Source organism: Crocodylus siamensis, chromosome 3 (assembly GCF_052110815.1).
Source record: "Crocodylus siamensis isolate JL-2025a chromosome 3, ASM5211081v1, whole genome shotgun sequence".
NCBI lineage: Eukaryota > Metazoa > Chordata > Crocodylia > Crocodylidae > Crocodylus > Crocodylus siamensis.
Window position 1 is genome coordinate 146,141,972 of NC_143397.1, and position 23,331 is coordinate 146,165,302.

The 23,331-nt window shown below is 40.8% G+C and overlaps 2 long non-coding RNA genes across 2 annotated transcripts in view; one reads left to right on the forward strand and one right to left on the reverse strand.

The window, feature by feature from the left end:
• The window catches only part of LOC149868951 (uncharacterized), a 76,735-nt gene extending 67,465 nt beyond the window's left edge, over positions 1-9,270 (forward strand). Inside the window, exons 7-8 of the long non-coding RNA XR_016441364.1 lie at positions 3,896-4,069; positions 9,118-9,270. This is a non-coding gene — a long non-coding RNA (uncharacterized LOC149868951). The remainder of the gene's footprint in view (positions 1-3,895; positions 4,070-9,117) is intronic.
• Positions 627-21,000, reverse strand: LOC149868952 (uncharacterized). The gene is made up of 3 exons (XR_016441363.1): positions 18,374-21,000; positions 3,968-4,140; positions 627-710 (listed from the first exon to the last, which is right to left on the reverse strand). It is a non-coding gene; the product is annotated as an uncharacterized LOC149868952 (long non-coding RNA).
• Between the last annotated feature and the right edge of the window lie 2,331 nt (positions 21,001-23,331).

Below are 23,331 nucleotides of genomic sequence, written 5' to 3' on the forward strand. Positions count from 1 at the left end.
GCAGGGGAAAGAAAACTAAACTGGACAACTAAAGGCCTGTTGGTTTGATGTGTTAGAAATGTTTGCTAACACACTTGCCATCTAATTGCCAGTTCTTTCAGAATTCTTGCCTGAAGATTATACCTCTCCCACTGATTGGAGTGCTTGACCTTATTTGAGTTTAGATTTCACCTTGGATGTTATCATTTATATTTCTCAGATTGTTATTCCCACTAGCTATCTTTCCTTTGTACCAGTAGTCAACACTAGCATCCTTAATGAGAAATGAAGTAAAGCATTGCTTTGATTTTGGGGCCATACCTAAATTTTCTTTATTGTCTACTCTGTCCTCATTTTATAGCAGTCCCTTTTCCTTTCCCTGTTCTCTTCTTATTTATATGGGCAAAAAAACCATGATTTTTGGCAAGTCTCACTTTATCTGTAAGATTCTTGACCTCTATGCCACAAGTTTCTCAGCTGATATTTTTTTTCCACCCCTGGCAGGCTCTCTGTATATTTGTAATTTCCTGTTTGAAAGTGGTTATTCATCTGGTTAGATCCAGAGCACTTTTCAAGCAGGATCCCCTCCTCTCCCCCAGATTTTGGATTCAAATTCCAGTTAGTTTTAGCACCTCTGACCTCCACTTTGAGTTCTTGAGATCTTCAGTCCAGTTGACTTCCCTAGTTTGTTCTCTTAATTAATCACAAAGTTTGTCCTTTTGAAATCATTCCTATAATAGAAAGAAGGAAAAGATTATTTATTTTTTATAAGTCAAATGGAACCATACTAGAACATACCATGGAATTTGAATGAGTTAAATAAAGTACTTGATAACTGCTTATAAAAATCAGTATTCCTCTTCTGATGACTGATAACACGAACTAACAAAAGAATGCATGGTACAGCATTTTAGATGTTCAAAATGTAGTCTCTAACTGCAGTCAAGCACATATCTATTTGTATGTATAGTTTTTTATTTTTTGCAAATATAAGTTGACAGTTGCATGCAAATATGCATAATTAAATATACAGGCACTCCAATTCTGTGTATAACTGCCTACTGTGCACTAACAGTAGAACTGGGCAGTAAGTTTCCTCTCTAACATATATAGATATATGTGTGTGTATATATATAAGTTATGCCTACATTTTTAACTTTGCAATTGACTACCAATGTGTTCAAATTTCATGGGTACACTCAAGAGTTTCATATGCTAAAAAGATTATCTCAATTTCTCCTTAAAAAAAAAAAAACTATTTGGGGAAGGGAAGGAAAGAGTAATAAAAATTAGTAGATGCCCCAGAGCACTGTGATTTTCAATAAGGTTATCTTCTAAAAACACAAGATGGAATGTGATCCAAGAATATGCTACCATCTGGGCCCTGGGAAAATGTAAGTGGGATGTAAAGGAAATTAAATATGAATGCAAATCTGGTTTTGTCCTTGTACCTTCCAAAATAGCCTTTTGTTTTCGGAAAACCCAAGGTGGAACAACAGAAAGCAAATTATGTTTGTGCATAATACATTAGAAAAATTGTTCAAGCAAAAATCATCCATATGTAAATGAGTTTTGTAATTAAGGTTCTGTTTTGCAATATGAAAACAATTTAAGTTGATAAATAGGTACCAAATCATTCTACAGTGCTTAGAAGCAAGTATTTTTAATGGAAAAATGCTAATGTGTACTGTTCGAATTTCTATGCTGCTTTACACTTCATTGTTTCTATTCCTTTTCATTTTGTCCTGGCCTGGTCCTCTCCATTGTCAAAGACTGTGATATCAGTACGGACACACATAGCAACTGAAGGGTTCCACTGTCACGGATTGGGAGTCAGTTTGCACTAGTTGTGGGATACGGTACTAGAACAGACACCAAGATAAAAGAAGAATGTCTACATAGATATTTATACCACCCCCATAAATTTTGACTTGTAAGTTCACATTTGACCAGGCACTGTTAGATTGAAGTAGCATCAGGAAGCAGTGGCAAAAATAAAAATCACTACAGGAAGACACAATTTGATTATCAAGAACAAAGAAGCAAACATAAGAAGGTAATAACAAAGCAGCACATCAGCATCTGAGTAAGAAAAACAAAATTCTTCTTCTTCAAGACTCATGAAAATTGTCTTCCAAAATCAAAATTATAAATGAAGAGAAAAATTCCATAAACACAGTGAAATTTTACTGAGATTATAGTTATTTATGTCTTAGCCTAGAGAACCAACATTAACACAGTTTTATAAGGTTGTCTACTGTAGTCTTACTCTTCTGAGGCGCCCTCTACACGTTACATGTATTATGCAATTACCTGGTTTATTATGCAATTAATTTTGACTGGTTACACAGGAAAATTAACTTCTTGCTGGTGCAGGGGGAGTCCACATCAGGTTCCCCCGTACCAGCAGTAAGGTGTGATAGGCTCTGATTCATGATCCCACAATCATGACTCCTGCCATGCATGTGTGGCATGGCAGAAGGCACAATTGTATGGATTGTACATTAGATCTCATTGTGCCTCTTCCTATATGTATAGAGGGGCCCTGAAAACTCAACCATTTCCCCTGTTGTTAAGTTACGTATGTGTATCACAAGCACTACAGTGGTTCTTTGATATATTCAAACCTATACCAGAGTACTATACTGTTTAAAGGACTGCTGTTGTTTGAAAACTAGACAGGATTCTTATGTGAATGAAGCTGGGAGAAAAAAGTTGGCAAAAGAGATAATAAAACAATGCTGTTATCTGTATTTTTCAAAATATAAATAAGTTAAAAAATCTTTTTAAAAACAAACACATATATAATCATTTTGTAAATTCAGTTTCTATCATCCTAAAATGTAAACACACACACACGTATTCTCACTATAAATGAACTGTCTCACACTTCTGTCTCACATCTCACACTTCTGTCTCACACTTCTGTAAAATTCCATTTACGATGTTGTTAGGAAGAAACAATACCTGTATGTTCTTTACCAACAATTCTGTTATTGTTTACAGGTTTCCCTCACTTTATGCAGGTTCTGTATGTGCAAATTAGCTCTTATTAAATGATCCTTTTTATACCAAAAATTGGTGATCTGCAATGTAAATTCACTCTCATGCGATCAGTGTGGTGGAAGCCTGCAGTCAGCTGCTTTGTGCGGTGCATTGTGGGAGTGATGTGGACCAAAATATAGTCTCCTGTGTGGATCTGTGCTTCTCATTCGTTGTCTGCAATGTGTTTCTGTAGTTGCCATCCCCATTATAGTAACATTCACCACCACCCTGTGCTTCTGTGTACTGTCTGCTGTTGGCGGGTACCAAAATTGTCTTGTAAAAGTGGTAGAGATAGGTTTGGGGGGCAGTGCAGTCGTGGTCTTGGAATGTATCCCTATTTGTTATATTGTAAAGTGGGTTCCCCTTATGCAAATTCAAGTTATGTGCCGTTTTCCAGGAACACATGTACAGCATAAAGTGAGGGAAACTTGTGTGATGGATATTGTGTGGATGTATTAACTAGTTGTTCACAGTAACCCATAAAGACACGGGTTTCAAAATGAAAATGACCAAAATAATAGCACAGCCATAAAAAAACAAACCAGTTCATACGATGTAGTTAAGGCTCTTGTAATAAAATATGTACTTCCTTCTTGATGAAAATGTGTTGTGTTAACCAATTTTTTGTAGATATAAGCAGTAGGTAAATAGATCCACAAAGCACGTTATTGAAAAAATAGAACCTGGTATCGTGAGCACAGCAAACTTCAGTATTTGAGGCTGTCACTCAAGTGTTTGATGCAACACTCACTACGAACTGGCATTTTTGTTTTACTTTCCCCTTTATCAAATTACATTTTGAATTGTTTTAAATAATTGTTTACAATAATAAAGTCTGATTTGGAGTGATTTTTATTTCCTTTGGCTTCAGGTTTGGAACCTAAGGAAGACCTGCTGGGGACAAGGAACCAGTAAGAAAAAGCAGTTAAAGAATGAAGCTTACCTCTGAAGTTTAGTCTGCTCATCTCAATAGCACTTAGTGGACAAATGCAACTTCTAAAGTTTTAATTTCACTTGGAAATGTACAGGTCTTGATTTATCTTTGGTAAGTTGAAGTGTGGTTTCAGGCTACAGTTTCCTGGAGAATTTAGGGTAAGGTGAAATACACAAGGCTGTCTGGGGAGAAGAGATAAAAATGAATTGATATGGATTTAGTAGTTGCCAAAGCTTCTAGGTTCACAATGAAACACTGGCTACAAGAAAAGAAATTTTAACTCGGAAGATGCAATCCTCAGCATTAAATGTAGCTGATTTGGTTGAAGGCAAAGCAGGGTGAAATACCCTCCTTATCCTGGCAATCTGGGGGTAAATGGGACATGTTAGAGCCGCTCCAGCACATGTTAGAGCCGCTCCAGAATTTAAAAGACACTTTAATTTGTCTTGCTTAGAATAGAACATCTAAGGCCTGTTCTGTTGGCCTCAGATCAGTGGTGCATCTCATATTTGGCCCAACACTACCAGTTCTGGCTCCTATCATGCCATGTACCCATTCAGAACACCCTGCTCCTACTGTACTTTTGCAACAGCCCCAGCTTTCCCTACGTTAGTACTCCTTGGCTGGGAACAGACGTTGCACAAAACCCAGTTTAAGTGAGCAGAAACTGGTTTAAACCTGTAACAGAGCAGACTTTCAGTGCACATAAACCAGTTTCAAAATGACTGAAGCCAGTTTGAGATAATTCTGGGTGAACGTAGCATCAGACAACTGACTGAGCTCAAACCTGTTTGTTCAATGTCTGTCCCAGACCTCTTCCTGGTTTAACTTAAACCAGAGTCGGCCAGCTCTCTGAGCATGATCTCTGGGCTGGGCTATCTGTTCCAGGGCTGGCCCTCCTCTTCCACTCCCCAGTCGAGCAGGGACAGGCAGGGGTGGGGGTCTGGCCAGAGAGGGGTTTAATTTCCCCCTCCCTGTTCCACCCACCAAGCTGGGTCTTCTGGGTGCTCCTCCCTTGCTGCTGCAGGAGCAGCAGGCCGCCATTTATTCCCCCCCACTGCCCCTAGGGGACTGCAGCCGGGCCTGCCTGCCCTGACTGCTGCTGCTCACTCCCTGCTTGGGGCAAGTGACAGAAGAATCCCCCTCCTGCCCCCTCTGTTGGATGCTAGAGGGAGGGGAATAACCCCCATCCCTGCCCCCTGTCTAAGAGACCCTGCTGGCCAGCATCTGGCTGTGCCCCTGCCTGGCCGCTGCAGAGGGCAGCAGCCCCTGTTATACTGTTGGGGAGCATGAGCCCTTTCCCAGTGGGGGGGGTCTCACTGCAGCGTGGGCAGAGCTGTGGCCGACTGCACACAGGCAGCACCGGGGCTCGAAGGCAAGCAGAGCTCTCCAAGCTGTTGCTGTTGCTGCCACAGTCTGCAGCAGCTTTCCTAGCCCTACAGCATGGCCCCCTGCCAGGAAGGGGCTTGTGCTTGGGGAAACCAGGACAGAGGTTGCTGCCCCCATCTTGGTCACTCCCCCCACGCCACTCCAGTGGCTGGGTGGAGGCGGGGCCTGATGCCAGCTGGCAGGGCCTCTTAGGCGGAGGGCAGGGAGCAGGTTATTCCCCTTCTGCCCCCGGGGCACCACAGTGGGGTCTACCTGCCCCAGCTGCCACCACCACTCGCTCCGTGCCTAAGACAAGTGGTGGAATAAGCCCCCTCCTGTGCCCATCCCTACAGCATCTGTGGAGGAGGCTTATTCCACCACTTACCCTAGGCACAGAGTCATCGTGGGGGTCAGCCAGCAGCAAGATAAAATTCATGTGGGGGTTGCATTGAGTTACCATTAAAATTGTCCAATTTGTCAATAAAAGTCAATATTTTTGCAATATGTTTACTTCTGAAAATGTGCCTGATGGTATCTGTGCACATCTCAGTGTCATGTTAAATTGGATGTGTTTTCAAATTCCAGGGGTAAATTTTTCAAGGTCTGCAGGATATAAAGAATGGATCAAGGAGTTTAAGGGCTGAAAATGGATTGTGCATAGTAAGATGCAAAACTCTTAAAGTCCAGGAACAAAATTATTTTCAGATGAGTAACTAAACATTTAGGCTAGGGACAGAAGTTACACATAAACCAGTTTAAGTGATCAGAAACTGGTTTAAACCTGTAACGGAACATAAGTCCAATGCACATAAACCAGTTTCAAAATGGCCGAAACCAGTTTGAGACAAGCCTGGTTGAATGTAGTATCAGATTTAACTGATTGAGTTCAAACTGGTTTATGGAACTTCTGTCCCAGACCCCTTCCTGGTTTAACTTAAACCAGAGTCCCCCAGCATCCAAGTATGCTCTGCAGCCCTGGGCAGGGCTGTGCTCTCTGCTCCGGTGGAGCAGGGCTGGTCCACCCCTCTGCTCCCTAGCCAGAGCACAGGCAGGCAGGGGAGGGAGTGTGGTTGGACTCCAGTCCCCCTAAGGTGAAGAGGGCAGGGAAGAGGTTTCTTTCCCTGTCCTGCCATCACAGACTCTAGATGGGGTCTGACAGGAAGGGGTGGAGCAGCCTCTGCCAGGCATCTATCCTGTCACTGTTCCAGTGGTGGGGGCATGGCCAGCCCCAGTAGTAGCCTCAAGTGAACTGGCAGGAAGGGGGTTTAATTTCATCCCCCTCTCCCACAGGCATGGACCTGGGCTGGGGTTTGCCTGGCGCTCTCCCATCACTGCTGCAGGGACAGGGAGAGGACAAGGGGCACAGCCAGACACTGGCTGGCATGGGCCCCTGAGGCAAAGAGGGCAGGAAAGGGGTTTATTCTCCCCTTCGCCCCTGGGCGACCACAGCTGGGGTCTGCCTGCCCCAACTGTCACTGCCAATTGCTCACTGTGTGGGGTGAACAGCGGAATAAGCTCTTTCCCTGCCCCCTTCACCAGATGCCAGAGGGAGTGGGGAAATAATCTCTCATCCTGCCCCTTCGCCTAAGAGGGGCATGCCAGCCAGTCTTTGGCTGTGCCCCTGCCCCTGCTAATGGAGCAGCAAGGGGGTAGGGACTGTGATGGGGGCAGCAGCCCCTCTCATGGTTTCCGGGGGAGTGAAAGTTTTGTCCTGAAGCCTACCCCCCTCTTCGGCAATGGAGCAGGGAGAGGGGTTATTCCCTCCTTCCCTCCAGTGTCTGGTAGAGGGGGAAGGGAGAGAGCTTAGTTCAGCTTATTCCACCACTTGTCCTGCACAGGGAGCAATAAGTGGTGGTGGTGGCAGTTGGGGCAGGCAGACCCTGGCTTTGGTCCCCCAGGGGCAGTGGGGAAAATAAACCCCCTTCCTACCCCCTTTCTCTCAAGGGGCCATGCTGGCTGGCATCTGGCTCTACCTCTGCCCTTGCCCCTGCCCCTGCCACTGCAGGAGTGAGGGGGGAGTGCCAGGAGTGAGGGGGGAGTGCCTGGCTTGGGTCCCTGGTAGTGGGACAGGGAGGGAGGAATTAAATCCCTTCCCTGGCCAGTTCACTTGAGGCTACTGCCAGGGCTGGCCATGCCTCCACCCGGCTCCCTCCCTGCTCCTCCTCCCCCTGCCCCCAGCACGGCCTCCCTACAGCCAAAGGCATGCTCCAGCTTGGCTTCTGGCCCAAGCCACTACGAGCATGTGTCTGCATTTCCTGAATGTCTATTCACTTGCAAATTGGTTCAATCTAGGCAAGTTAGACTAACCTGCAAAAATTGAATCAATTCAAGCTCTGCTTTTTGAATGTCTGTCCCTAGCCTTAGGGATCTGTGCTGTCCAGAGGTTTACACAACTGTCCTGGATGCCTGCATAACCTGTTTCAGATTTTAATGAAGATCAAAAGTGTTCTATTTGCAACTTTGCATTCATCCATGCCCTTTGAATCCTTAACACATGTCCATTCTTATTTGTACAATCATTTTCATCATGGTAAAGTTTTTTTATAGTATATGCAAACAAACAATGGCCTTTGTAATCAGGAAAAAATTAATAGATGGTAAGCATATTTTTGTAGTACTGTTGAAATCATATTTATTTTAACTGAACCTTTTTAAGTCAAATTTTCTTCAAGTTTTTACACATGTTAACTATATTTTATCTTGCCTAGTCTCCTGAAATATCTACTCCTTTGAAAGTCTAATTCTTTGCCTGCATGCCTTTTTCCTCTCATTTGATTCCTAAAGAAACTTGAAGGTCTTGTGGATAAAAATGTGAATCAGGACATCTATGTTCCAATCCCCTTTTTACCACTGAATTCTTGTATAAACTGACTCAGGTCATATTACCATTTCTGTGTTTTTTTCCTGTTACTGCTCATGTCTATCTGCCAAACAAGGCTGTTTACAGTGGCTTAAATCATTACTATTTGTAAGACACATTTAATATCCTCAGATAAATCGTCTCTGTCTTGCCAAATATTATGGTTATATGCTATGTTTGACTAGGATCTGTATCTATATTTATAATCAACAGTCTTTTCCTATGTAGTTCCAAGTGTCTTCTCACTGGCAACCTTTCCAATTTTATTTGGGACTGCAAAAGATGTCTGGGGCTTTTTATAAAAGAACAGTTTATTGCCTGAATACGCATATGTTAGTGGACAAAATATGAATTAGGTATTTCTATTCTCTTTGCACTTGTTCAGTTTGTTTTGCATTTCTGATGTGTTCTTCTCCTGCCTTCTCGTTTTGGTCAGGTAGAATTCAAAGGTAATTATTTTCTAAATATATACTTTAATACAATAGAAAACAAAAAAAAAGTATTTTCAAAATATGTGGTGTCAGATATCTAAATAAATTAATTTATAGGAAAGTGTGGGTGGAACGTTACAATTATAGTGCTTTTCAATCCTCTGGAGATCTTTAAATGTGAAAAAGTATTTTTTTATGACACCCAGATAACACAGTGACCAGCACTGTAGAAATACCCAAACAGATGTTTGTAATCAGTGAAAACTGCAGCCCTGATTGTGTTGAAAATAGTTTGACTCCTTCTCCCCTAGCTCATCCATTTATTTAGCTCTTGTTTTTGCAGGCAATAGAGTTTGAGCTCTGAACTGCCATGTTAAAAGTATCAAAGAATTAAAAGTGCACTTTTACTTCGGCTTGAGCATGCAACTCAGGCATGTATTTTAGAAAACGTGGCCTGGAATGTCTACCATTGTGACAGATTTTCTTTTTTTTTTTTTTAGCCTAGCAGCAACAGACTGATGATAATACAGTCACTTAGTGGCTTTCACTGAGGACTAAGCTGCCCCTGTCTGGCTTTCACTTAGTGTGGAATAGGAACAGATACATAGAAAGGCTACCACAGAGCAGCTGACACAGGGTAAGTGCCTTCCAGTTACTACCTCCACCCCTAGCCTTAAAGAGAGATGCATATGAATTGTTCCTATTTTCAAGCCTAATATATGCATGCAACATCACATCTACTCTTAAGGTGACCTTCCACTTCACATTGTAAATGTTTCAGCTGTTCATAACTTAACAAATGATAACCATTTTTGCAAAAATTTGCCATGCTGAGGGTCTTTCTCTAGTTTCTGTCTGCCCTGGATGTGCTTCAACCCTGGGATGAAGAAAACTGTACTTCCAATTGCTGCTCTGAGGTGCTCAGGAGCTTACTAGGTCTGAACACTTTGAATTAAGAGCAAAGAAACTGTCTTGACTGGGCTCTTAATGCCAGCCGGGGGGGTCTCAGACAACAAAGATGGGGAATCTGCTTGATTTGAAAGAAGAGGGGACAAGAACTGGACCTAGGGACCGGCTCCAGTAGCATGTGGTAGGGTGGGGGAGGAGATAGGAATTTGCATCCAGCCAAGTGGCTGATATGCAAATTGGAGGCACTGAGATTGGGGACACAGTCTGTAAAGATACTGGGGAACCAGTGGACAGAGATAAAATAGTGGCTGGGAGGTGACGGTCCAGGAGAGATGACTGGGAGAAAGATCAGATGAGGAGTCAAGAAGGAGAGAGCTGGGGTTGGCTGGGAAAGAAAACTGGGATGGGTTGAGGATGAAAACTAGGCCTGGAAATCCTGAGGGGTGAGGCAAGAGAACTGAGACTGCCTGAGGGGGAGAAACTGCAACGGGCTCGGTGAGGAGAATGAGAAGGTAAGGAAGGGATAGGGTGGGAACAATGAAATAAGGGAATGGACAAAAGGAATTGTGTTTGAAAGGAATGGGTAGAAAAACAGGCTCATTATAGCACTCCCCTCAAGATCCTGAAATGCAGAGGTGTCAAGCTCATTGGGTCCTGAGGGGTTTCTCACAGGCTGGACGACCTGCCTGTGAGACATGGGGACAGCATTAACCTCCATAATTGCCATGCGACTCCATAACACAGGGAGCTAACACTGCTCCAAACTAGTGTTAATTCCCACTGTTTCAGTGCACCTCCAGAGCCTAAGAAGTTAATGTCACACACCTCCCCCGCTATCTTACCTGCTACAGAACTCAAGGTTTCCATCTGCTCCTGGCAACTAAAATAGGCAGCAGGGGAAAAGAGGGAGGGAGGTGAGTGGCATTAACTTCCTGGGTTGTGGGGGTGTACTGAAACGGGGGGAATGAACACCCCCCCACAAGAGTTTCAGCAGCCACAGTGATGACCCCGCAGGTCAAATCTGGCTCTCAGAGGTGGGTGGTCCAACCTGCAAGAAGTCCTAAAGACCTGATCTTCCCACTTCTGCAGGTGAGATCCAGCCCATAAGCCATATGTTTGACACCCCTGCTGCAACAGACCCTGAGATTTCTGAGCCTCCCCGAGATTCTTCCACTGTCTGCAAATATCAGTGAAACTCCAGTACACACGCACAAAAAAACAACCTACTATTTCCATCAGTTCCTCTGATAGCTGAAATGGCAAAGGTCTGTATAGGATTTAAAGGTTTCAGCATGGCTGATGATTTATGTCAAGGTCAATATAGAGTCTGTGCAACTTCAGTTCAGGCTGTTAGTGTTTATCTTTAATTATCTGGTGAGATACTCTTTTTCTAACAGACCCCTGCCTAATTCATTGACAGTTTAGACAGCTCTCTCTTACTGAGAAACAATTAAGTAGTTTTTATCCTCACTTACTGTGTGACTTCATTCCTTGCTTACCCTACACTTTTGATACCATATAATAAATTTACTCCTGGGCTTTGCCCTGGCATGTCTATGTATAGTATCTGGTTGACAAATATTAGTTTAGTTTAGCATCTCTATGAGGTGAAGGCATGGTATTTCCGTATTTTACCTAGAGAGAATGAAGATACATGGAGGCTGAAGTCAAAAGCATCCACTAATACCAAGTTCCCAATTCTGACATGCCTAGGGAACTGACTTCTCAGAGTGCTTAGCGTTACACTGCATTTTGTGGCCGTGTCCAGATGAGTGTTGCCATGTGGCATGTGGTGCTGCAGACATATCTGCAGACATACAGCACGTTCAGTTGTTCTCTACACTGCAAGAGAGCGGCATGGAGGGGTTTTTTTTGACCCCTGGATATCCAGGAGTCAAAAAACCCGCAGAAAAAAAAGTGGAGTGGCGCATGCAACAGCAGTGTGCGCCACCCATAGTTGGAGCCTGGCTAGCCAGAGCCATGCTGTATTGCCAGCCAGGCATTGTCTGGCAGGACTGGTGCGGCTGTAGTCCTGGGAGGCCCCCAGAACCTTAGGTAAGGCTGCTGGGGCCAGCCCTGGGCCTCCCCTAATCCACCTGGGGTAATTTGCCACGCACCAGTGTGCATGTGGCATGGGCATTCCCTGGGGATACCTAGTGGTGGCACAAGGCACACTGCTGCTAGTTGTCCCCAGGGAACAAATGTCCAAGCACATCTGGACACTGCCTGTGTCCCCTAAGCCTAGGTGCCATTACAGCTGAGAGAGCTCAGTAGTTTTCCAAGTCAGATCCAGAGCTCTTTTGTTAAGGCATCCAGAAAGGATGGAAAAACACAATTTATCACAAGTGAGAAGTTTGGTTTCAGTGACTTGAGTAATATCTAATAGGAACTCTGTGGCAGTGACTGGGATGCGATCCATGAACTAACTGAAATGACAAACATCTTGTCTGCACAGCAACTAGCAGGACACTCAATCTGCTGAATGCCTGTCTTTGCTTTCCTTCATTAAGAGAGATGTGATGGCTTTACAGACAGATTTTAAGGCCAGAAAAGGGACCAATTATCATCATATAGTCTGAACTTACACATTATACAGGTCACCAGATTTCTTACAAAGGTGAGAATTTGCAAGTTTGTATGGAAAAAAATGGTATTTAATTTTAAATAGAAAGACAGTCAGACATTTTATATACACTTGTGTATTCACAGATAGACATGTGTGTATACACACACACACACACACACACACAGAGAACAGCCTTTTTGTTACCCTCCTTTCCTTCTTTCTCTCTCATATGTATGTATATATATTATTTATAACCAATCATACAGTTACTATATATGAGAAAGGAGGGCGACAGAAAAGACTTCACTGTAGAGGCAATCAAATTAAGTGTGTGTGTGTGTGTGTGTCTGCCTGTCCGTGTAAACTTGTAACTTATAGGGTTGTGTAAACTATTTTCCAGAGAGCCTCATTCTGACTGACTAGCTATGAGTGATGTCCTATCAGACTAAATTGTAAAACAGTAATTCTTGCTCTGATCTATTACAGAACCTTGTTTGGAGTTTTTTTGATTAGAGCTCAACAATCCTGTAAATTATGCAAAGCACTCTGCTGCTACTCTGACATTTGTCTTCAAAGAAATCGTGTATGTAAGGGTTGATCCTAAAAGGAACTGAACAGTCCTCCACTTAGTAACTTTATTGGGAGCTGAGGGCGCTCAGCAGATCTGTAACAAGCTCCTTCAGCATCCAGGGCTGGGGAGAGGGGCAGGGAATTGTGCTGACCACAAAGGAGCTGGAGGAGGGAGAGGTTGGGGAGAAGGAGAGAAGTGTTACCTGCTGGGGTTCTCCTCACTTGTGTGGCAGCTGCCATGGCTACTTTTCATCTACTAGCAACATGAGCTTTGGGTGCTGCCACTGAGGCACATGCAGTAGCTTGAGCACCCAGGGGCTGTTCCTGGCACGCCCCGCCAAGGGGGCGAGAGCTGATCCTCCCATGGCAAAGCCTCCTGGGAGAGGGGGGATGTCATTTCACTCCCCACTCCCTCCAGATGCCCTGTGGGGCATGGTGCTGCCCCTGCTGGCTGCACCTGCTCAGTTCTCTGACACAGGAATGACTCCTGCGGGGGAGGGAGCCAAACTGCTGACCCCTCTAAGGCAGCACTCAGAGGTGCTGCCCCTCCTGCCCCAGCCTAGTTATGCTGATAGTGCTCAGCATCTCGCTGAAAGAACCCAGTTCTTCACAGCAAGCTAGGCCTCAACAAGAAGAGAAATGTAAGTGAAAGAGGTTTTATTTCCATCACCTAATGATATCAGGAAAATTAAGGACAGTTAAAATGGCTCCACTTCTGTAGTTCAGATCATCAGCTGGATTGAAGATTAAGCCCCAGTACTACAGAAAGAAGAGGGGGATTGCTGACAAGGTTCTCCTTATGCAACCTTCCACTTTGGAATTTGCTTCCCCCGTCACTGGTCAAAAATAGCTTGAATTTTAGGAATTAAGAGTCCATTGCAAACCTTAGCTTCTGTAACATACATGTGAAGCAACAAGAGAATTGTGAAGGTGGTGGGCTTAATTTAAAGGAGGAGGATGGCTACTGCCTTTGATTAACTCTGGTTTCTGGTTATGGTCATATTGAATGGCATTGCTTTTGCTAGAGCATCTGTATACTTTTATGGTATGTTGTAGGGTGCATAGAACATTTGGACAGAATATTTTTTTAATGTACGTGCATAAACACAGATATAACTATAAACTAAACATCTGTCTGCTTTCATGTTAGGGAATTATGGAAATGAAAAAACTATCGGCAACCACAAATTCATTATAAAAACATTCCCTAGATACTAATAGTAGTTCAGCTGCTACAGTTAAGAAAAGCCTGAAGACTTTATTAATTTATACTTGAGTTTCTCTTTGTTCACTCTTAGGCACACACAGCTATAGGCTAAAAACATATGTGGCCAAATTCAGACTTTATTTGGGTCCCCTCTTATCCAAATGGGCATAAACTAATGCCATTTTAAATGCAAGTAAACATTTCAGGGCAGGGTCTTCTGATAAATTCCTACTCTACTTTTCACACTTCATTCTTTACCCCTGACTCTGGTTCCCTGGTATTACCACAATTCAAAATAACCTGGTCAGCTATATGTCTGATACAGTTGTTCACCCAATTATTTATGTCAGTAATAAGAGGAATCTAAAGAAAGAAGAGTGCCGACAGGAGCATAGAAAGATTAGTGCATCAGCAGTCGAACTCAAGATAATTTCTCTCTCGCTATCACTTTTAAACTACTCTTCATAGCAAAGAGATTGAATATCAGGTCCACAGATTACAGCAGAGCCAGGATGGCAACATGGTAACTACATCCTGTCTTTGCTCTCAGATTGGCCCTATCCCCCCTGTTCTTTATTTTCATGGGAGAGTAAATCAGAACTTGACTCATAAAAAATTTAATCAGACACGGTCTTTTACAAGAGGTAGTATGCAAGGGGTAATGCTATCAGATTTCCTCAATAATTTTCATTTACTCAGTATGAAATAACAGGAGGGTGTAGTGATTCTTTATTTTTGGATTATATCAAATTATGAAATAGGTAAGTTTGAAAGGAATACTTTCATAATTATGTAATGGAAAAAGGGCCAAATATGAAAGTAAGTGTATCCATTACAAATTCTTAGTTTGTTTGTGCTGCCTTTTCCCCTTCTCTGTTTACTTATTACTAATTAATCTAGCATAATTACAACTTCTCAAGTTTCTTAGGATTGGTCTATGTTTAAGTTTTACTGGCACTGTTATGGTGATTACAGTATGATTATTCTTTTCTCTTTTTTTGCCTGACATACCTATGCAGATAAAAGTCATGCTATAGCCATTATTATATCATATGGAAGTGCTTATATTAATATAGTATATCCCAATTCCTTAAACCAACATAAACTTCAGCATTGTAAGTATTTTATACTGATACAGGAGGTTTAGCAATTTTCATACTTAAACCATCAAAACTTTTCAGTATGAATCTGGTCTTTGTAATATTAATGCTATACTTTTCATGATATATGGTATAACACATTTATTCTTTTTCAGAAAAAAAATCAAATCTCTGGATTTATCCAGTCTCCAGCGAAGTTGATAGTAAACCTCAAATTTACTTCCATAGATACCAGAATCAGGCTACCCTAATGAAGCTTTTCTTTTGAAGGTTCAACAAAACCTTTTAGCAATGTATTCAAATGCATAAGAGATACTGAAATAATACAGTAGATGAAGTGGAGTTGAGAGAAGACTTTAACTCCAGAAGTTTATAAATGGTCATCTAAAAGTACTCATCCTCAAGATTGAGATCACTGTGTACAACTTTATACATCTAAGCAAATAGCCATCTTGAGCTCAAAACTTGCCTTGTTAATTGCATTTAAAAGGGGTAAATCTGGACAAAGAAATGGAGCACAAGTATAACAAGGAAAAAAAGTATAAAGACCTAAATAATTATATTATATTGCTATTATTTATTATATTATGGCAATGTGTGATAAAGTCTCTATAGTTAAGCTTGAGCTATATTTTTAATTTGTCTCTTCATTCTCTTTGTGCAATTGTAAAATGCACTCTAACTTTAACATTGCTTTATCCATGATAAAAGTTGGAGTGGTTTTACTACATCTGAATCCTTCTCAGCTTGTTCACATATAACAAGAAGGATGGACCAGCTGCTGCCCTTTAGAAAGGTTCTTCTTTTGAAAGCACACCAAATGTAGGTATGTCTATGCAAAGAGATCTTGTATTATTCCACCTAAATTGTTTCACTCTAACTAAGCTCAAACTAGCATCACTCAAACAGGAATGGCCATACTGTAAAGCAACAAAAGCAGTAGAGAATAATTAGATTAGTAATTAGATTATCGTCTCATGAGTTGAACTAACTGGAGCTATAGCCTGTAATGTATCTCTGCTACATTGCTAATTTGAATCAGTAGCATATGAGCATCAAGTCATACTGAGACATACTAGTTGGCCCAAATTTAAAGTACCATGCAACTCAGCCTAAGGTATGTCTACACAATATGAAAGTGTGGTGTTGAGATACCTGAGCTAGCTCTGCACGTGTGAGCACAAAACTGGAAGCAGCATCACCATGTTTAGCACATCTCTTTGCAGACATGGCTATACCGCTTCTGGTTTTGCAGTAAGTGTGAGTAGAGCTAGGTGCAGGTATATTTGCACTTGTGCTATGTCATATTCCTAGAAACCTCTGTGTGTGAATGGAAATTGGGGCAACCTTCAAGTTATACCAGAAGCTAACACTGTGTTAAACACAAACCTACAAACTTTCCTTGAGAAACAAGTAGGGAGAAAAGTTGCAGGACTAGGCTTAGGTCAGTTAAAAAGGTGGAAAAGGAGTCCAGATATGAGCATGCTATAGGAAACCAACCTAGTCTTGCTCCCACTGGTGTTAATGAAAGTTTTGCCACTGTCTTCTATTGTTAGTAGAATTGGTCCCAGTAATGCTTGTTACACATGCGAGAATGAGGATCACTACCCAAGTGTACCTGTGTGGCCTAATCACACAAAGGCACGTGTAAGTCACTTCACTCAGGTGGGTAGTTCAATGCACAAAAATGTATTATTTCAAAAGTAGTACAAAAGCCAGAACTAATCGCCTTATTACATAAGATAACATAAAAATAAGTATTAAATCAGTGCTGCCAAAATGAGAGGCTACATTATATTACCTGAATGCCACCATGAACCAGTTTAACTATTTTATTAACGGTTTACACAATTCCTAGAAATTTATCACTACAGCTATATATATGTTTTGTTTATGTTGTATATATATGTTTATTATGTTTTGAACACTGTTTGTGATGTATAAATGATAGTAACGTCATGTTGTTTTTAGCGTTTAAATTTTATTTTAGCTCTTAGTTGCATCAGCAGTATATTTATAGGCACCTTCCAGTGCTGCCTGCTTTTAAATATTCATCAGACCTAATATATTTACAGGGGTTCTTAAACTTTTTACAGAATGCATCGTCTTTTAGAACACAGTGTACCTCATGGACCAGCTCCCCTCTTACTAGCAACCTCATGACCTCCTTATGGCAATTACATCATCAAAAATGTGTTTTATTACTAACATTGCTTATTTTGAAGCATGACACAGATTTTGAACTACAAAAGGAACCAAGTGACCCATTAAGGGTGTGATGATTCAAAGATCTGTTTCACATTTGTTTGGACTTCAAAGGACTTTGGATCAGGCCCTGAAAATTCAAGGGAAAAAAATCAAGCTATTGAGTGTATTTTTAGCTCTCCTTGAATGCCATTTTGTAGCTAGAAATTTAAGACAGCTAGCATCATGTGACCAGCGAGATCTCCACAGACCATCATCACTGTTATGAGTCTGGTATAAAAATGTGAATACAAGCATTGTGCAGAACTGCAGTGATCGACAAATCAATGCAAAACTGAAGTATTATAATAATAAAAATTTATCGGTACTTATTTTTATATTGCATTTTAGAATCATCCATGCTATTATGTGCAGAATTAGTTATTATGGTATTTTATATCCTAAATATAGATACCAATGTCAAATAAATATATATTATTATATATATAAATATAGAATGATTATAAACATTTATCTTTGAATACTTTGCTTTTATTACCATAGTAACATGGCATAGTTTTCACACTTTTACTAAGAGAAGTATACAAGAGAAGTATGCACTATACAAAGACCTTTCTTTGTTAATTCCTGAATACCACTTGAAAATGAAGTACACATCACTGGTTGTATTAATTAATTCCTGGTAGTTCAGCAACTACAGATAATGTTGCCTAGGAAAGTCTGTTTGCTGAATTACAGCTACCGAATATAAAAAACCCTAAACTTTTCCAGCATATTTTGTTCCTGTTCAAATCCTTTGTTATCAAAATACAAGCTGAAAAACCTTCTGCCATTTCTACAAACAGTTGCAATACAGACTAGACTTCTATATAGCAAACTCAGACTTATATAGAATTGTTTATTAAAAGGATACACTGACTTAAAATCCCAAACAGAAATCACTATTCAATTCGGAATTCATTACATAAAGAATCTTTAATATTTTCTTACCTAGAAATGTTTTTTTTAAAAGGTATTAAAGGCACCCATTTTTAACCCAATGTACTTTTTTATTTATTTTTACTAGGAGATGTACAAGTAAAAATCTTACTAAATATGCCATGAGATACAACTATATGATATAAATCTGCATTTATCTACAAATGAAATAAAACAGTAAATAAGACAGTCTTATGTAATTAAGTAGAAGTACTGCTTACCCCTTATTTCCTTTGAAAAAAATATTCTTTGAAGACAAAATAGACCTGCTTATGGAATAAAAAACAAAATTGAGGCATATAACTTAAACACGTACTAATACCAGACACAAATATCTCCATAAGGAATGATTTTTTCTAGCCTTCTGTTCCTCTCTCCCACTCTTCCGTGTAGTTATTCTAGTGAAAGAACTCAATCTGAAAATGCACTTTAGAATATTTTCCTGTATCTTAGCTGTAGGAACCAGCATACTGTATAATGCTACTTACTGTTCCAGAAGTCCTGTGTCTTGCTATAAAACAACTACACTGGGCATTTCCCAAGTGAAGATTTGTTACCAGAACAGCTTCTCAAAATGGCATAATGAGAGCAGGTTCTGACGAAGCATCATGTTTCCCAGCTTGTTAGAAAAAAAGTTGTTACTTTCCGCCAGAGATTTCCAATGATCAGCACATGTTGACAGAGCATGTATATATATAATAACAGTATATTTGCTGAATGGCGTGTGTGGGGTCAGGGGGGAGGGAATCCTGTTAGTGCTAAAAACAGTTGTTTTCTGACTATGGCTATTGTGTACATTTTAAAACTGAATACTTGTTACATAATACAACCAGGACCAGCGATGCCAGGTAAGATTTCTATCTTAAAAACAGGTAAGTATTCAAATAAGGCACAAAACCCATATTGAATTAATCTACAGATGTATCACTATTGTTTTAGTAGTGTGGCTTCTCTGTCTTAATACTTATTTGCTGCAGTCTTTGTGCCTAAGTAAACAATATAAATGAATTAGTAACATAGTACCCTCCAATAACTGGGAGTTAACAAAATCATGGAGAAGTAATGACATACTTAAACAAACATACAACACATACAATTGTAAAAATGCTTAACCGAGCAGGTACATTTTTTCTGTGCTTCCAAAGTTAAAGATAACAAAGATGAGCCATATACTGAGACATTTTTGCTCCAGTGTGATATTGATCCGATGCCAGACATGCTGACACACGATGGGCACACAGTCAGCCTTGGTAAATTAGGTAAATTAGAGATCATTTGATGGTATTCTATTGTTGCTGTTGTAATCAGTAATTTTCACTGGTAATGGTGCTTCGTGATGAAGTACGGTTCTCACAGGATAATTGTGAAAGGTATCGAAAGATTCAGGATGCAGCATCTGGTTTTAAAAGCTCTTCAGATTCAAATTGGCATTTTACTTTTATCTTGAAAATTTATTAGAGATTCAGATCATGCCGGTTTAAATGGAAAGGTGAAAGCAGGGTAATTTCATTCTATGAATTATTCAGTTTCAGACTGGTGAAATTGCCATCCATGAACTGATTCTCTGACAGTCTCTTTTGCAGAACCTCCATTACGCTTGTCATTTTTATTTCTTTATCTACAATCTCGCTCAGATACTGAGCTTGTCCCTTAGGGCTGTGCTTCACAAACCAAGTATTTCAAATTGGCAATAACCTAAATGTGTTGCTGTCTCAAATCGCAGTCTCCACAGGCTGTCTTTTCCAAATCATTAAAAACCACATCCACGATGATGTCTGTTAGGTTCTTCAATTAGATGAATTAAAAAAAGGCAGAAAAGAAAAAAGGAGGGCATCATATCAAACAAGAATTATGTTCCTGTAACAGCCCAGAAAATAGTGATGGTTTGTGCTTGCTCCTTTGTTGTCAGTGTAGTTGCATAGCATCACGCAGAAAGAAACAACTGTTAAAGCAAGCTGACTTGGTGCCCCGATTTCCAGCAAAAGCAGATAAGGACTGCATTAGAGACAAACTAATCCACACAAATATACACTTAGAGACCGAGCACAATTAGTAGCTGCTTACGGGAACGAAAAAAAAGAAAAGAAGAAGCAATTGGATAACCAAAAGTGGAGTGTTTCATTCTCACAGGCTCCAACTGATAAAAATTGCAATCCCAGAGACTCTCCACTTGATGGCTGGTTGTGTCATTGCTAGCCGACTGCTGCCCCGTATCCAGAAAGATTGGGATTGATTTAGGTCAGCGAGTCTGGTTTCTTGTTTGAGCTTTGCTCTAACTGATGTAAGAACCTGCGGCAATCTATATTACCAATATTTATATGTGAGCCTGGGATATTTAAACAGCTTCGCCAGTGGAGTGGCTGCAAAGGCCCCAGTCAGACAGACAGTGACAAGTACCATCTCCTTTGTCTTATTCTTGCAGCTATATCATCGTGCCATACAAAACTTTAAGTATACAAAGTGGGAACCCAGCCGTTCTTCATCAGAGGCAATTTGGGTACAAGGCTTCAAGCAATTACTGCTCAGCTGGAAAATGCTGCAAAGTTAGAAGCCACCATGCACGTCCAGGCTGTATGTCTGCTCCTATGCTAACACAGGTACACTGTCCTCATATAAAAAGCCAGAAGAGCAAAACCCCCCAAAAAAAAATCTGTGTTGCTTTGTGCCTGGTTCTATGCGTCTGCTTTGCCGCACTGCGACTAGAAAACTGCAGCACTAAGAGCTCTGGCAGTTGCGATAATGTAGAAAGCAGCAGCTCTGTGACACAGCAGTCAGCTGACTCGCAGTGTTATCATTCAATGTCCTTTATAGAATAAGGCCAGTTTCTAAGGTAGCACCAGAAAGATGACCTCACTTACAAAATTTGGACTAGAAAGACTAACAACTGCCCTCAGATCCACCTGCAAGTGATTTTTGTTTTGTGACATTTCCCATCTAAATATTTTTCAGCTGGATCATAGAGCTCTTCAGTGTTTTCTTCCTTCTTTACGAAACAGAGCAGTCATTTATTTGCTAGTTATCTTTTTGCCCTCAAAATAGTTAGTATGATAAATTATTGTTGCTGTTACTGAAGTACAGTTAGGTAAAAGAGCTAAAGTGTTTTCAGTATAAGCCACGTGTCTCAAAAAAACCCCCAAGATTTTTCTATAAAAGTAACCTGTGAGAATATAGAATATATCTTCAGAAGCTAGATTGTTTGGGGGTGAGTACATTATACATACAAGCCTAGGTTTGCAAAGGGATGTGCCTGAAGTTAGACTGCTACCACCTTATCTTGCTATCTAAATAAGTGACCTGATCTTCATTGAGAGGCAAGGATTTCTTAAGGTATCTTTTATTGGACCAGCTGCATAGTTGGGATAGTTAGATAAGTTCTGAATGCAAGACATTAGTACTAATCACTGCAACGCCCTATTAAAGTCATTGGAAGCAATTGGTGGCTTACTACTTTTCAGATTCAGGCTGCTTACTTAGGATCTTAGTGAAGACTTGGGAAGGCAAGAGGAAGAGGGATTCAAAGTTACAAATGGCAATTAGATGGCTAACTTCCATTCAAAGTCAGTAGGAACCCAGTATTTAATTACCATTTGTGCCTTTGAAAATCTCCCTTGATGACTTTAACTTTAGGCATACTACTCTGAAGACCATGTCCACATATAATTGTGCATAAATTTTACTTAAAGCTATGCCAATATGATTAGAAGTATCATTTTAGCACAATTAACTAGTCAGATGTCCTGAAGGTCATAAAAAAAAGACCTTTATATTATACAGACTAGATTCAGCCTCGGTCACATCAGGTTCAACTTCCATTGATTGCGGTTAAGCTGCAGGCCTAAACTAAAAGTTGTCCCAATGGGTGCCTGTACAGCATGTAATTACAGCGTGTCAGAGCAGACTTGATTAATCGAGTCTGCTGGGGTGTGCTAATTAATGCGCTCCGCTTGACCTCCCCATCTCATGTATCAGTGTCACTGTGCTTCAAAATGGTGGCAGGGGTACTTTAATTAAAACTCATTCAATGAGCTTAGTTAAAGTGCTCCCGCTGCCATTTTGAAGTGTGAGGATGTTGATAGAGACGCTTCCAAAGCACCCCCTTCCACACTCCCAGAGCATGTATAAAAACACCCTATGTTCATACTGTATAGTGTGTATTTCAATGAACCACTGACATCAATGAAAAGTACTTATAAGGTGTTACCCTGGGGTTTAACAACACTGAAATGAGCCAGCAATCATTATAAACTAGGTTGGTATTCATTGTAATAGCTATAATCATACTGAATTAGTGCTGTACTTAAGTGGATGCAATATAGAATTCTACAGGAGTTCTATTATGAGTTAGTAATTTCCAACAAGGACTAAATAAACTGTATTGAAATAACAAGAGGAAAGGATCTACTGCAACCTTAAGCTACAGCTTCATGTTGGGTGAGGTACAGAGGGAAAAGCTTCCAGGGGAGCTATGCACGTCCCTCTGCCTAATCTGCTATAGTATGGTATTCCAATTGGAGCTCAGATCCAGGAGTTAGAGACTGCAAAGTCCTTTTTCAGAAGTTGTACCAGAAAATATTCAGAGGATTTCCTCAGATGCCCTTGATGCCAGCCCTGCCAAAAAAAGTAAAGTTCAAGGGCCTCCTTTTCTTTTGGATTCCTGGTGTAGAATTTCCTGATTCTCTTAGGCATCCAAGTGTGTTGGATTTTTACGTGCTGAACAATGTCTTCAGACAACTGTGTACTTCAATTGTGCGTTATAGGCCACTTCAATCCATACAGTACCATTAGGTGACAGGGTACAGTTTCTCTTCTATCATTGGGACATAGGGAGAAAAAAAGAACTCTTTTTCTCTTCTACTACAGCCACAGGAGCTGAAGAATTCCCAAACCTTTCCCCTATCTTGCTGTTTTATTTGGGTTAGAGGACAAACAGGACATCCTCTTGCCTGAAGACTCCTTTGGGATGGAAAATAGTTACCAAAGGTTGGTGGGAGGGTGAAGGAAGCCAGCTGGCCCTGAGAATGGCACAATGAAGAGGCAGACCCTAGGGTCTCCAGAAGTGTGAACTACAGGGTTGTGCAAATACCACTGACCTAAATTTAGGAACATTTTGAATCCTAAACTGGATTTTGGATCTCCTATGGACCTTTCAGTCAGCCCCAAATTCAGTTTTATTTTTTTA